Source organism: Helianthus annuus, chromosome 8 (genome assembly GCF_002127325.2).
Source record: "Helianthus annuus cultivar XRQ/B chromosome 8, HanXRQr2.0-SUNRISE, whole genome shotgun sequence".
NCBI classification, from domain to species: domain Eukaryota; kingdom Viridiplantae; phylum Streptophyta; class Magnoliopsida; order Asterales; family Asteraceae; genus Helianthus; species Helianthus annuus.
In genome coordinates, this window is record NC_035440.2 from 166291985 (window position 1) to 166306719 (window position 14735).

Sequence of the window (14735 nt, forward strand, 5' to 3'; positions counted from 1 at the left end):
ATTTTACATGATACTTTGTTAAACTCTTAACAAATTAATAGTTGTTTATTACGTGTGTCAAGCATGTACCATATACATACAAATATATACATGTGCATTGATGTGTTTATGTTTTTTACCAATATATATCTGTTCATATACTGACAAACATAACCATCAACTTTAGTTTGTTGCAAGGTGGTTATGTTTCTCCATCAAACGCATGGAACCCAATTATGTTGGATATGACACTCTTTGTAATTAGTTTTAGACTCATTTTTTTCTTTGATTTGATTTAGTTTAGACCAGTTTATTGTCTTTAGAAGTTTGGGTCTTGAAGCTGGTTACAAACTGTTCTCATCAGATTGCATGTTAAACATGTATAGGTTAACTTTATGGTTACAATCTACATATACAAGACTAGAAATTTATGTTTTAACATATTACCTACTAGAAGTTATTATTTTTTTATTCTATTATTTGTGTAAAATCTAGAAACAAGGAATGAAGAAGATTGGAATCATATGAATAAGCGAGCTAGATTTTGATGATTTAGTGGATGCACGGATTCTCCTACACTCCTTGGATGACTTCTTGGATGAATTTACAGATTCAAATACATATATTTTCTTATATTTAAGATTCAAATACATGTATTTTTTTTACCATAGACGATCCCGATTGCCTAAAACTTTAAGATTTGATGTGTGTGCGTGTTTGTCAAATTTAGAGAGACATGAAGAGGGCTAATGTTGTGAACGAAAATAATGAGGTAAAGAGAGGTATGGGTCCAATTTAAGGGTGTAAGGAGGTAAAGAGGTTTTGGATTGCTTATTGGCAAAGTTATTTGACTCATAATACTAGTCTTATGTTGTTTTAAATTTTGAATTAGTATTTATCTTGTTTTAAAAGGGCAGGACAAACTTTTTAAAGCTTTAGAAGGTTACGGTCAGATTAAGTTAGAGATGTTAGGATTAGATATGGTTAAAAACACAACTTACGATAAGTGTAACTGGAATTTTAAGGATATTCATGGTTTATAAAAAGAAATAAAAGGTTTTAATTAATTCATTACTAATGTTTTAGAATTGTTAATAATAAGTAATATTTTACTTTTATTATTATTAATTATTAATTAATAATATATAAATTCAACTTTTCTTTGTGTTACATACGTAACACTTGATGCGCACGTATCCCACCCAACAAAATTAGTGATGCCGCGTGAATGACAAGCTTGTCATGCACTCTAGAAGGACGGGCTGATCATGAATTTTAACATTGTGTTTTGATAGTTCTGAGTGTTTTGAGAGGTGTTTTTGGTAGGTAATAATAAAATAAGACTGTATGAGTAGAAATTTGTAGAATTTGACGATAAAAATGCTCAAAAACTTCACAAATCTTTCAAGTTGACCACCATATTCAATTTTTTGACAATTCATAAGTAGATTCGAGCCATAATGCTCTAATACCACTTGATATTCCCATAATTTATCTTGTTCACATTGATTAGACGTTGACGAACACCAATATCTACTTATTTAACTTGATGCGCACGTCTCCCACCCAACAAAATTAGTGATGCCGCTTGAATGACATGCTTGTCATGCACTCTAGAAGGAAGGGCTGATCATGAATTTTGACATTGTGTTTTCTAGTTCTGAGTGTTTTGAGAGGTGTTTTTGGTAGGTAATAATAAAATAAGACTGTATGAGTAGAAATTTGTAGAATTTGACGAGAGCTCTTCCTCCCCGAAGGGCTATTGTTCGATAAATGCTCAAAAACTTCACAAATCTTTCAAGTTGACCACCATATTCATTTTTTTGACAATTCATAAGTAGATTTGAGCCATGATGCTCTAATACCATTTGATATTCCCATAATTTATCTTGTTCACATTGATTAGACGTTGACAAACACCAATATCTACTTATGTCAAAACCCAAAGTGCGGAATCCACTGAATTGTGTGTGAGATTGCCACAAACAAGTTAAATAAACGTATTGTATTATCTGGAGAAATTTTGGCAGGGGTTCGACTCAAAATGACGCCTATAAAAAGCTCTTTGCGTGAAGTTATGTCTAACTCACGCATCACAACCCTATTTATAGACATTATGACCTATCAACACATCACAACCTGCGCATAACACTAGCATCACACGATGCACTTCACGTGGCGCAACACATCATCACATGTGCTCCAACATGAAGACACAAAACACAAACTAAAACGACACGAACGCTCTGCCATACATTACATAGACTCAAAATAAATGACACAGACATTAGACATTATGCACCAACATTTTGATTACAAGCAGTGAATCCAATTTTTTGGTCTAGATATGCAAGGACTGATCCCCCATTAGAACGTTGCATCTAACTCAGTCCAATAATGCATTTAACTTAACCAATTTTCTCATAAATGAACGTGTGTACTTAAATTGATGCAATTAGCCTTCCCAATAGGCTTCACCAAATTTATCCTGGTTGCATGGTAAATCTTTTTACACATACTATAAGAGAATATCATTTATGTGTTGTCAAATAACTATATATTGATTAAAATATATTATTGTCTTTATTTCAAGATGATTCTAGGATCACAATATCAATAATATTTATTTGGCACAACAAAAGGGTGATGTTTGACACTGTCGATTACACACGTCTTTATTAACGAAGCAGCAATGGACGTCGTCCATAGTACAACGAAACTTCTTTATATAATCCAGTGCATAACAACCATTTTTGCATGCTGGTGGAACCCCAAAGTGTTTGATGTCAACGGATTCACATTGCCCACCATGAAAATTAAAATAAAGGAAATTGATTAGGATGTCTATTTAAAAATTGCGACATGCGAATGTATTTTCGTAAACTGAACTTGTCCTGGTAATAGATCATCAACAAAAGAACTACCATAAACTGTAATTTCATGAGTCTCATTATGGTGCCTCGTGACTTTAATATTGTATTAGTTCTATCAATCATAAAATTGAGGACGATTATAATGAAGAAACAACAACTATTTATAGGCAAGTTTGAGTAGTGGGGCAATGGTTTATTTTACATGATATTTTGGTAAACTCTTCACAAATTAATAGTTGTTTATTACGTGTGTCAAGTGTGTACCGTATACTTACAAATATACACATATGCATTGATGTGTTTAAGTTTTTTTTACCAAGATATACATGTTCATATACTTACAAAAATAACCATCAACTTTAGTTTGTTGCAAGGTGGTTGTGTTTCTCCATCAAACCCATGGAACCCAATTATGTTGGATATGACAATCTTTGTAATTAGTTTTAGACTCAATTGTTTTTTTGATTTGATTTAGTTTAGACCAGTTTATTGTCTTTAAAAGTTTGGATTTGGAAGCTGGTTACAAACTGTTCTAATCAGATTGCATGTTAAACATGTTTTAGGTTAAGTTTATGGTTCTAATCTACATATACAAGACTAGAAATTTATGCTTTAACATATTAGCTACTAGAATTTATGATTTTTTTATTCTATTATTTGTGTAAAATCTGGATACATGGAATGAAGAAGATTAGGATCATACCAATAAGAGGGCTAGATTTTGATGATTTAGTGGATGCTCAGCTTCTCCTACACGCCTTGGATGACTTCTTGGATGAATTTACAGATTCAAATACATATATTTTTTATATTTTAAGATTCAAATACATGTATTTTTTACCTTAGACAATCCGGATTGCCTAAAATTTTAAGATTTGATGTGTGTGTGTTTGTCAAATTTAGAGAGACATGAAGAGGGCTAATGTTGTGAACGAAAATAACGAGGTAAAGAGAGGCATGGGTCCAATTTAAAGGTGTAGGGAGGTAAAGAGGTTTTGAATTGCTTATTGGCAAAGTTGTTTGACTCATAATACTAGGCTTATGTTGTTTTAAATTTTGAATTAATATTTATCTTGTTTTAAAAGGGCAGGACAAACTTTTTAAAGCTTTAGAAGGTTACGGTCTACCATACATTACATAAACATTAAGACACAAAACACAAGCTAAAACCACACGAACGCTCTGCCATACATTACATAGACTCAAAACAAATGACACAGACATTAGACATAATACACCAACATTTTGATTAGTAGCAGTGAATCCAATTTTTAGGTCTAGATATGCAAGAACTGATCCCCCATTAGAACGTTGCATCTAACTTATTCCAATAATGCATTTAACTTAACCAATTTTTTCATAAATGAACATGTGTACTTAAATTGATGCAATTAGCCTTCCTGATAGGCTTCACCACATTTATCCTTGTTGTATGGTTAATCTTTCTACACATAATATAAGAGAATATCATTTATGTATTGTCAAATAACTATATATTGATTAAATATATATTATTTTCTTTATTACAAGATGATTCTAGCATCACAATATCAATAATATTTATTTGGCACAACAAATGGGTAATCTTTGACACTGTCGATTACACACGTCTTTATTAACGAAGCAGCAATGGATGGTGTCCATAGTACAACAAAACTTGTCACACCCTGAAAATCCACCCGCGGAGTACCACCGCCTGGGGCGTGACATGACCAAGATCAAGCCATCAATCATATTGAACATAGCATAATATAAATAAGATAGTTCGTAAAACCCAATTCAATACAATTGATGTTCTAAACCAAACATAGTATCAATAGCGGAAGCATAATAATGAAAATCCAAAGTATGTAAATGTAAACCCAAAGAAATGTTAAGTTTGATTGTTTAAACGTCTTAACATGGTATCCACGGTCCATGCTCCACAACGACCTGCTCCTTCCTAGTGCAAACTCCATAAGTACCTAAGGTCCTGCAAGGCATGCAGCAGAGAGTCAACAACTAGTTGAGCGAGTTCACAGTTAATAGTTTAGTATCAGTATAATGTGAGTAGTAGTATGTTTGTTCGTTATGTCATGTATCGTATTAGTTTCCATCGCGGCCTCCCAGGCAGGTATGCGAAGATATTAGGGGATGTCTTTCCCAAGTATTCTAGACTAGGTTTATTTGTATCGCGGCCCCCCAGGCAGGTGTGCGAAGATTAGTAAATTTAGTTCGCGGCCTTCCTAAGGCAGGTGTGCGAAGTCAGTGATAATATCGCGGCTAACCCTTGGCAGGTGTGCGAAGATCAGTTCAGTAAGTGTTACTAGTCTAGTCGTATCTTATCGTTAGCTTCTACCATCTGAGTATACACAATAATTCATCAAATCCCATTCCCGCCCGGGAACCCCATGCCTTGGCTGTGTGAACTCACCTTGGGTTTGCTCGGTTTGCTAAGTATGTGCTTGCAATTTATCAATCACGTCCTAAAGTACGCACGTATTCATAATCAGTTTATATCCAAGTTGTGCACGTGTAGGTAATCATAGAAGCACTAGACAGGTAACCACTATCATGTAATTCATGCACATCAGTCAACAGCAGTTAATTAATCCAGTTAATCTTCTAACAGAATTTAATTAACTCAGGTTACTGTGTAAAGTATACAAGTTGGCGAAACACACTTATTGGCGAAACACAGGTTGGCGAAACACATTGTGTTTCGTCAACTACCATTTGACGAAACAAGGTTCTGTCTCGTCGACTGCCCTTGGCGAAACACTTCCTATTTCGCCGAAGATCCTATTTCGCCAGCACGTCAGTTACGTCAACTACGCCAATCAGTTAGAGAATTAACACAGAAAACCCTAATCATTCTAGAGCAGCCGTTACTCTTTATCATCAATCATTTAGCACAGAATTATTGTCTAATCATTCTGAAATCATTGACACAATACCGTAGCCATTCAGTAATTGTTGTTCATACAGAAAACGTTAATCACCTCCTACTCTAACATCCAATCTCTAGCATGAACCCTAGATCATGAAACGACCGTAAATCACAACATGTGCGGACCTGATGGTCATGTTCTTTTAATCGTAATATCATCAAGAATATACAAGCTACATCAACTAGTTACATCAGAATTGTAAAGTATTCAAGAACAATATCATATATATATATAACGACATAAGTTCTGGATTCATGTCTTTCACTAACCCTAGTTGCCACATAAGAGCATAAATCAACAGATAGTCGTACAATGGAATCACATCATAGGATTACACTAACCGATTCGAGAAGAACCACTAAGGATTCGAGAAATAGAGGTGATGGTGGAAGGTAGTTGTCGCCGTCACACAGTGGAGAGCTCTAGGGTTCACAGATTGCTAAAAAAATGTGAAACTGGAACTGCTTCACGTTATATAACACGAAACAGTGCATTGGGCCCTAGCTGGGCTTTCGGCGAAACTGGGCCGGCGAATCAGATCTATTTCGTCGAAACTAAAGTTGATGAAACAAACTTCTGTTTCGTCGGTGGGTTATTTGGCGAATCAACTTCTGTTTCGTCGAGTGATTCAATTTCTAAAACAACTTAAATTTCCAACACATAAACAAGCAACACAATACAACTTGTATCAGCACCCGAATCAAATAAGACAGTAACGTAAATATCGTCGAGAAGAAACTTACCCATAACCACATTGGGATCATTCATTGCGTCGCCCCGACCTAGCACAAAAGCATGACCTCGAGCTTCGTTGCCATTGTTGTTGTTGTTTCCCCCGTTGTTGTTGTTCCCGTTGCCCTGGTTATTGTTGTTGTTACGATTCTGGTTCTGGTTCAATTGAGGGCAATCACGTTTGAAGTGGCCTTCAGCCCCACACTGGAAACATCCCCGGTTTCCACGCTGTGGCTGCTGCTGCTGGTTCTGTGGAGCTGGCGGTGAGAGTTGCTGGTTCTGATTTGCTGGCCGTGAGCTTCTACAATCCTTAGCCTCATGACCCATCTTGAGGCATCTTTGACAACGTTCCCTGCGACATCTTCCACTGTGGTGTTTGCTGCACCTACTACACCATGGGTGAATTCCCCGATATCCACCCTGCCCCTGACTGCCTGATGATTGCTGATTCGGACTCTGGTAATCATTAGTCTTGCGTTGCTGTGCTTGAGACTGGACAGAAACTGATCCCTTGCTAGAATCCCCCTCCCATTTTCTCTTGTTGTCACTGGAGTAGCAGAAGTAGTGACAGCAGTAGTGGTAGCACTGATGCGTTTTGGCAGCTTGTTCTGTTCCATTGCCTGATCGGTGAGTCGATGAGCAAGACGCTGAATGTCTTAGATGTTGTTGAGGTTAGCCGACGTCACGTGGCTCTGAATTTCTGGCGCAAGCCCCTTGAGATACAACTCAATGCGCTTAACTGGAGGGTCCACCATCGTTGGACACAAGATGGCCAGTTCATTTGACCGCTTCGTATAAGCTTCGATTTCTGACCCCGTCATTTTCAGATGATACAGCTCCACCTCCAACTTGTGGATGTCATCTCGCGTGCAGTATTCTCGTTTGATCAGTTCCTTGAAATCTTCCCAAGGTGTGGCGTTAGCAGCTGCCAACCCTAGGATCTGAACTTGCGCGTTCCACCAGGTTAGCGCAATCCCTTCCAACGTGCCAGTGGCGTACTTGACCCTGCGAGCCTCTGGGCATTCACACATCTCAAATTCTGACTCGAGCTTCTCAAACCAATGGAGGAGTCCCACTGCCCCCTCGGTTCCACTGAAAGTGCTTGGACGACAGTCCATGAAGTTCTTGAATGTGTAGACAGGTGGCGGAGCGTTTTGACCTATTGTGCATAGAATAGGACAATGTTAAATACAAAGGTTGATTTAGGAAAGTAGGATTCAAAGATCCTAGTGTGCATCCCATCCGCAGGGTATACTACCTGCTGGTGCAGCTGCAAGTGCCGCAGCTACTCGTTCATTGATAAGAGCCGTCAACTGGGCTTGGGTCATGTTCACACGTCCAGACATGATCTTCATAGTAAAAGTAGAGTAAGTGAGAAAGGTTCGCGAGTAGCGCGATGACAGAAGAGTGTAAGCACATAGGTATTCTCATGTAACGACGTATAGTAAGCAAGGTAATCTAGCATACTACGAGCAAAGTTCTATGTAGTTCTAGCAAGTAGGTAATAAACATAAACCTTATTACCTAGGATGTTGAGTCTTGCACGTGGAGCGAAGCGTCGTTGTGGATCGTTGAGAGCACTGTTCTGGTTATAGTCTGGTTTTAATAAAAACGTTTTCCCATATTAAAACCAAGTTCTCTATAACCAATGTCTCTGATACCAATCTGTCACACCCTGAAAATCCACCCGCGGAGTACCACCGCCAGGGGCGTGACATGACCAGGATCAAGCCATCAATCATATTGAACATAGCATAATATAAATAAGATAGTTCGTAAAACCCAATTCAATACAATTGATGTTCTAAACCAAAAATAGTATCAATAGCGGAAGCGTAATAATGAAAATCCAAAGTATGTAAATGTAAACCCAAAGAAATGTTAAGTTTGATTGTTTAAACGTCTTAACATCGTATCCACGGTCCATGCTCCACAACGACCTGCTCCTTCCTAGTGCAAACTCCATAAGGACCTAAGGTCCTGCAAGGCATGCAGCAGAGAGTCAACAACTAGTTGAGCGAGTTCACAGTTAATAGTTCAGTATCAGTATAATGTGAGTAGTAGTATGTTTGTTCGTTATGTCATGTATCGTATTAGTTTCCATCGCGGCCTCCCAGGCAGGTATGCGAAGATATTAGGGGATGTCTTTCCCAAGTATTCTAGACTAGGTTTATTTGTATCGCGGCCCCCAGGCAGGTGTGCGAAGATTAGTAAATTTAGTTCGCGGCCTTCCTAAGGCAGGTGTGCGAAGTCAGTCATAATATCGCGGCCAACCCTTCGCAGGTGTGCGAAGATCAGTTCAGTAAGTGTTACTAGTCTAGTCGTATCTTATCGTTAGGTTCTACCATCTGAGTATGCACAATAATTCATCAAATCCCATTCCCGCCCGGGAACCCCATGCCTTGGCTGTGTGAACTCACCTTGGGTTTGCTCGGTTTGCTAAGTATGTGCTTGCAATTTATCAATCACGTCCTAAAGTACGCACGTATTCATAATCAGTATATGTCCAAGTTGTGCACGTGTAGGTAATCATAGAAGTACTAGACAGGTAACCATTATCATGTAATTCATGCACATCAGTCAACAGCAGTTAATTAATCCAGTTAATCTTCTAACAGAATTTAATTAACTCAGGTTATTGTGTAAAGTATACAAGTTGGCGAAACACACTTATTGGCGAAACACAGGTTGGTGAAACACATTATGTTTCGTCAACTACCCTTTGACGAAACAAGGTTCTGTCTCGTCGACTGCCCTTGGCCAAAAACTTGCTATTTTGCCGAAGATCCTGTTTCGCCAGCACGTCAGTTATGCCAACTACGCCAATCAGTTAGAGAATTAACACAGAAAACCCTAATCATTCTAGAGCAGCCGTTACTCTTTATCATCAATCATCACAGAATTATTGTCTAATCATTCTGAAATCATTGACACAATACCGTAGCCATTCAGTAATTGTTGTTCATACAGAAAACGTTAATCACCTCCTACTCTAACATCCAATCTCTAGCATGAACCCTAGATCATGAAACGACCGTAAATCACAACATGTGCGGACCTGATGGTCATGTTCTTTTAATCGTAATATCATCAAGAATATACAAGCTACATCAACTAGTTACATCAGAATTGTAAAGTATTCAAGAACAATATCATATATATATATAACGACATAAGTTCTGGATTCATGTCTTTCACTAACCCTAGTTGCCACATAAGAGCATAAATCAACAGATAGTCGTACAATGGAATCACATCATAGGATTACACTAACCGATTCGAGAAGAACCACTAAGGATTCGAGAAATAGAGGTGATGGTGGAAGGTAGTTGTCGCCGTCACACAGTGGAGAGCTCTAGGGTTCACAGATTGCTAAAAAAATGTGAAACTGGAACTGCTTCACGTTATATAACACGAAACAGTGCATTGGGCCCTAGCTGGGCTTTCGGCGAAACTGGGCCGGCGAATCAGATCTATTTCGTCGAAACTAAAGTTGATGAAACAAACTTCTGTTTCGTCGGTGGGTTATTTGGCGAATCAACTTCTGTTTCGTCGAGTGATTCAATTTCTAAAACAACTTAAATTTCCAACACATAAACAAGCAACACAATACAACTTGTATCAGCACCCGAATCAAATAAGACAGTAACGTAAATATCGTCGAGAAGAAACTTACCCATAACCACATTGGGATCATTCATTGCGTCGCCCCGACCTAGCACAAAAGCATGACCTCGAGCTTCGTTGCCATTGTTGTTGTTGTTTCCCCCATTGTTGTTGTTCCCGTTGCCCTGGTTATTGTTGTTGTTACGATTCTGGTTCTGGTTCAATTGAGGGCAATCACGTTTGAAGTGGCCTTCAGCCCCACACTGGAAACATCCCCGGTTTCCACGCTGTGGCTGCTGCTGCTGGTTCTGTGGAGCTGGCGGTGAGAGTTGCTGGTTCTGATTTGCTGGCCGTGAGCTTCTACAATCCTTAGCCTCATAACCCATCTTGAGGCATCTTTGACAACGTTCCCTGCGACATCTTCCACTGTGGTGTTTGCTGCACCTACTACACCATGGGTGAATTCCCCGATATCCACCCTGCCCCTGACTGCCTGATGATTGCTGATTCGGACTCTGGTAATCATTAGTCTTGCGTTGCTGTGCTTGAGACTGGACAGAAACTGATCCCTTGCTAGAATCCCCCTCCCATTTTCTCTTGTTGTCACTGGAGTAGCAGAAGTAGTGACAGCAGTAGTGGTAGCACTGATGCGTTTTGGCAGCTTGTTCTGTTCCATTGCCTGATCGGTGAGTCGATGAGCAAGACGCTGAATGTCTTAGATGTTGTTGAGGTTAGCCGACGTCACGTGGCTCTGAATTTCTGGCGCAAGCCCCTTGAGATACAACTCAATGCGCTTAACTGGAGGGTCCACCATCGTTGGACACAAGATGGCCAGTTCATTTGACCGCTTCGTATAAGCTTCGATTTCTGACCCCGTCATTTTCAGATGATACAGCTCCACCTCCAACTTGTGGATGTCATCTCGCGTGCAGTATTCTCGTTTGATCAGTTCCTTGAAATCTTCCCAAGGTGTGGCGTTAGCAGCTGCCAACCCTAGGATCTGAACTTGCGCGTTCCACCAGGTTAGCGCAATCCCTTCCAACGTGCCAGTGGCGTACTTGACCCTGCGAGCCTCTGGGCATTCACACATCTCAAATTCTGACTCGAGCTTCTCAAACCAATGGAGGAGTCCCACTGCCCCCTCGGTTCCACTGAAAGTGCTTGGACGATAGTCCATGAAGTTCTTGAATGTGTAGACAGGTGGCGGAGCGTTTTGACCTATTGTGCATAGAATAGGACAATGTTAAATACAAAGGTTGATTTAGGAAAGTAGGATTCAAAGATCCTAGTGTGCATCCCATCCGCAGGGTATACTACCTGCTGGTGCAGCTGCAAGTGCCGCAGCTACTCGTTCATTGATAAGAGCCGTCAACTGGGCTTGGGTCATGTTCACACGTCCAGACATGATCTTCATAGTAAAAGTAGAGTAAGTGAGAAAGGTTCGCGAGTAGCGCGATGACAGAAGAGTGTAAGCACATAGGTATTCTCATGTAACGACGTATAGTAAGCAAGGTAATCTAGCATACTACGAGCAAAGTTCTATGTAGTTCTAGCAAGTAGGTAATAAACATAAACCTTATTACCGAGGATGTTGAGTCTTGCACGTGGAGCGAAGCGTCGTTGTGGATCGTTGAGAGCACTGTTCTGGTTATAGTCTGGTTTTAATAAAAACGTTTTCCCATATTAAAACCAAGTTCTCTATAACCAATGTCTCTGATACCAATCTGTCACACCCTGAAAATCCACCCGCGGAGTACCACCGCCAGGGGCGTGACATGACCAGGATCAAGCCATCAATCATATTGAACATAGCATAATATAAATAAGATAGTTCGTAAAACCCAATTCAATACAATTGATGTTCTAAACCAAAAATAGTATCAATAGCGGAAGCGTAATAATGAAAATCCAAAGTATGTAAATGTAAACCCAAAGAAATGTTAAGTTTGATTGTTTAAACGTCTTAACATCGTATCCACGGTCCATGCTCCACAACGACCTGCTCCTTCCTAGTGCAAACTCCATAAGGACCTAAGGTCCTGCAAGGCATGCAGCAGAGAGTCAACAACTAGTTGAGCGAGTTCACAGTTAATAGTTCAGTATCAGTATAATGTGAGTAGTAGTATGTTTGTTCGTTATGTCATGTATCGTATTAGTTTCCATCGCGGCCTCCCAGGCAGGTATGCGAAGATATTAGGGGATGTCTTTCCCAAGTATTCTAGACTAGGTTTATTTGTATCGCGGCCCCCAGGCAGGTGTGCGAAGATTAGTAAATTTAGTTCGCGGCCTTCCTAAGGCAGGTGTGCGAAGTCAGTCATAATATCGCGGCCAACCCTTCGCAGGTGTGCGAAGATCAGTTCAGTAAGTGTTACTAGTCTAGTCGTATCTTATCGTTAGGTTCTACCATCTGAGTATGCACAATAATTCATCAAATCCCATTCCCGCCTGGGAACCCCATGCCTTGGCTGTGTGAACTCACCTTGGGTTTGCTCGGTTTGCTAAGTATGTGCTTGCAATTTATCAATCACGTCCTAAAGTACGCACGTATTCATAATCAGTATATGTCCAAGTTGTGCACGTGTAGGTAATCATAGAAGTACTAGACAGGTAACCATTATCATGTAATTCATGCACATCAGTCAACAGCAGTTAATTAATCCAGTTAATCTTCTAACAGAATTTAATTAACTCAGGTTATTGTGTAAAGTATACAAGTTGGCGAAACACACTTATTGGCGAAACACAGGTTGGTGAAACACATTATGTTTCGTCAACTACCCTTTGACGAAACAAGGTTCTGTCTCGTCGACTGCCCTTGGCCAAAAACTTGCTATTTTGCCGAAGATCCTGTTTCGCCAGCACGTCAGTTATGCCAACTACGCCAATCAGTTAGAGAATTAACACAGAAAACCCTAATCATTCTAGAGCAGCCGTTACTCTTTATCATCAATCATTTAGCACAGAATTATTGTCTAATCATTCTGAAATCATTGACACAATACCGTAGCCATTCAGTAATTGTTGTTCATACAGAAAACGTTAATCACCTCCTACTCTAACATCCAATCTCTAGCATGAACCCTAGATCATGAAACGACCGTAAATCACAACATGTGCGGACCTGATGGTCATGTTCTTTTAATCGTAATATCATCAAGAATATACAAGCTACATCAACTAGTTACATCAGAATCGTAAAGTATTCAAGAACAATATCATATATATATATATATATATATAACGACATAAGTTCTGGATTCATGTCTTTCACTAACCCTAGTTGCCACATAAGAGCATAAATCAACAGATAGTCGTACAATGGAATCACATCATAGGATTACACTAACCGATTCGAGAAGAACCACTAAGGATTCGAGAAATAGAGGTGATGGTGGAAGGTAGTTGTCGCCGTCACACAGTGGAGAGCTCTAGGGTTCACAGATTGCTAAAAAAATGTGAAACTGGAACTGCTTCACGTTATATAACACGAAACAGTGCATTGGGCCCTAGCTGGGCTTTCGGCGAAACTGGGCCGGCGAATCAGATCTATTTCATCGAAACTGAAGTTGACGAAACAAACTTCTGTTTCGTCGGTGGGTTATTTGGCGAATCAACTTCTGTTTCGTCGAGTGATTCAATTTCTAAAAACAACTTAAATTTCCAACACATAAACAAGCAACACAATACATTTCGTTATTGTTATGGGTGAAATTCTGAGCCTATATGCTGGAAAGTATCTTGATATATATCTTGTTTATATTGTATCTGTTTACATCCGGGATGCTAGTTTAGGATATTGGTAACATCCTGAATGGTATCCTCAGGATTACTAATGGATTATGTGCAGGCACGTGGATTAAAAGCTAGCTACGTTAACAAGACCTATTCCACGGAAGACTCGGTCCAAGTCGTTCAAGGGAAGACGTTGGAGCCGTATTACTCGCTTCACAACGTTCATAATGGAATATTCGGTTCAGCCCATATTTGTAGGGATTATTGTTTGTAATTCGTTACTATAAATAGGTGGGTATATCAGATCAACTAGGACATCACAATCACACTCTCTACACTCTAACACTTGCTCTCTCGCAACTTTCACACGAATTCATTGTAACACTTAGCGATCTGATCTATATCCTGCACTGTATCCTGAAGTTTAAAGCAATAAGAAGAACAAGGCAGCTGCGATTGTCAGCTCCCGAGGTTTTGTGCCGGCGATCTAGATTGATCAAGGGTTTTCCTCGTACATCTCGTGTCATTTACTTTACTTTTTTGCTCATTGTTTGATCATAGATACAGCTCAATATCCTGAGCCGTATCCTGAACACTGTTTTTCCAAAGAACATAACCAACATATTTTCAACACATTTTACAGCACACTACCTCACTTAACTAATTTGATCACTTAATTGCTTCGGTAATTTTTGACCAAAACAATTTGGCGCCCACCGTGGGGCAAGTGGTGCTCTCTTTACTAAAAATCTTTGTGAAATCGTTAATCGGTTTTCTGTTTTCAAAACTTTTTACCACATTGTTTACAATGGCCTCAAGATCAAACATGAGCTCTTCTACTGTGTCTGCTACAACTTCTGCAACAGTTGGTTCGGTGCTTCCA